This window comes from Euprymna scolopes, chromosome 19 (genome assembly GCF_053919585.1).
Source record: "Euprymna scolopes isolate OS-2025 chromosome 19, ASM5391958v1, whole genome shotgun sequence".
Taxonomy (NCBI): Eukaryota; Metazoa; Mollusca; class Cephalopoda; order Sepiida; family Sepiolidae; genus Euprymna; species Euprymna scolopes.
The window spans coordinates 137272950-137275442 of NC_136500.1; the positions used below are offsets into that span (position 1 = coordinate 137272950).

At 33.8% G+C, this 2493-nt stretch overlaps 1 pseudogene; it reads right to left on the bottom strand.

Annotated features, from left to right (window-relative positions):
• Positions 1-1406: 1406 nt before the first annotated feature.
• Positions 1407-1525, bottom strand: LOC145240410 (5S ribosomal RNA; annotated as a pseudogene).
• Positions 1526-2493: the final 968 nt, after the last annotated feature.

The following is a 2493-nucleotide window of genomic DNA, read 5'->3' on the forward strand; positions in this document are numbered from 1 at the left end:
CATTTATTCTTTTAACAAAGGAGTACAAATAATATTTTAATTATTTAAAAAAAACATTTTTTGCCTAACATTAAATTTTGTTGTAATTTTAAAAAGTTTTATTCGACATATATATGGTGGCCCACATGAAAGTATCCCATAATATGTAGTAGAGATTGAGAATCATTATATTGTTTAAATTACATACAGTGTTATAAAAGATGCTGGACGTGCAGATTAATTTTGCTCCTTCTGATTGGATGAGCTCTGGCTATTCTTAAATTGTAGATTAACGGTATTATCGTGGTGAACGAACCCAACTCTATCAATAAAAAATGGCGTCGCTATGATCCTTACTTCTGCCATATGACTACATTGGCCGCTCGATCGCTTCGTCCTCCTACTAGTATTTAGTTATATTCTTATACAAAAATATTTAGGTTTTTTTCTTACGTGCTTTACTTACATACACTTTACCTAAATCGGCGAAATCTATTACGATCACCGCCGAGTTCAACATACATTTATTATTTGTGTGTGTGGGGGAGGTGTTCTACGTACCTTTATTTCCTCTCTCTATTCCTCTCTCTCTCACACACACACACACACTCTCTCTCTCTCTCGCTTCCAAGACAAAGCAACAAAGAGTTATTTCCGATCGATCGATTGCTTCGTACTTCATGTACTGAATTTTATCGCTGTATATATTCTTGCCATTATGAAACTGTTAAACTATTTTAAAATTATATTGTTTTTCTTAGTTTCTTTTTACAACAATATTTACGTTCTTTCTTTCATACTTACGTATACTTTATTTAAACCTGAGCATTCTATTACGATCGCCGCTGAGTTCAATATGCATTTATTTCCTCTCTCTCTCTCTCTCATTTTTTGCATCTCTCTCTTTATCTGTCTGTCTCTATATATTTCGCTCACTCTCTCTCTCTAGTTTCAAAGACAAAACAACAAACATTTATTACCGCACGCTTCATACTTCATCCACTGCGTATATTCTTCACGTTTTATAACTATTTTAAAAGTATTTAAAAATTATTTCGTTTTTGTTAATAAAATATTATAAAAAATTATTAAAAAATATATTTTGTTCATTTTATTACATAGAAAGAGTATCATTATTAAATGTTTTTTCTTATTATTTTCAGTTTTGTGTTAAAAAAGTAAAGATTAAAACGGAACGAAATTTAATTTCCCGTTCCATTCCTTAAAACATGAGCGTTCTCCGCAAGTTTTACCGTTCTTTTCTGCCACCGCACTTATAATGTGTACAGTCAGCACCAACCCTATTCAGGATTTAACATGGGAGTATAAAATTCACAAGCGGTCTCCAGTCGCATGTATATCACCGTTAGGGGAGATGACAACGTTAGGTTTTTGCAACTTTTTGCAGGGTGGTGTCGACGCCCTCCTACATACAACATCTGGACTTCCCAAATTGGTCACCCATTTTAGTAATGACCAGGCTCAACGTTGCTTAACTTCGGTGATCTGACGGGAACCGGTGCGTCAACGTGATTATGCCGTATCACTTATAATTACACTTATAACAGACATATACGTAAACTTTTTTCGCGATTGACTTTTTTTTTATCGTATTTTTCCTTTGTTTTGACCGCATATCTTCTCATATAAAGATGTTTACTTAAATTAATATCATATCTATTTTGTCAAACTCCTTTCTATGTTTTGCTTCCATACCTCAATTGAGACATCTGCACGCGTGTTAGTCTGGTTTTAGCCACAATTAGCGATTTTCTTACACTTTCGCTACAATTTTAATTTTCATTATAGAGGAAAATAAATTCAATGGGGCATTTTATTTATAGTACTTTTCCACACTTATTTTCGCTTTTGCTCACACGTTAACTTTTTGGGGGTCGGAGGTAAATTTGTACATTAGGTTCACATCCAAATTTTTCTTTAGAATCACTGCTTTTACAGGCTTACAACTAAGCTGGTTACGAAAACCTTAATCAATATTTGCGGAGACAAGTACTTTTAGAGATATACAAAACTGTATTATGTACTGAAATTCACTCGCTGCCAGATTTGTACTTCTCTCTTACCCACAATGCCAATCCCCAATCTTTTTTTTTTTTTTTTAGCATTTGCCGGTGGGTACGTTTACATCAATTATCACAGTAAAATTTAGGGGAATTACTTTTCCAAATCCCCACCACCACGTTGCATGGTAATATTGGAGGTGTCTATTTCGAACACCGTTTTTAGATGGGGGTGTTGGTGACGTCTATTCTGAAAGCCGTTCTTTACATGGCGAGTTTGGGATGTCTATTCCAAACACGGTTCTTAATATGACAATACTCTAATAAGTTAAATGAAAAAGTTGTAACTGTTTTCTTTGACAAGTTAAAAAAAAACCGACATAAAATTGGAATTTAATTTAATACTATTCGTGGAAGAGTTGACAACAAGAGGAAAACTTGAACAACAAAGGGAAACCTTTAGGACTGCTACCAGTGATTTTGATCACTCTAA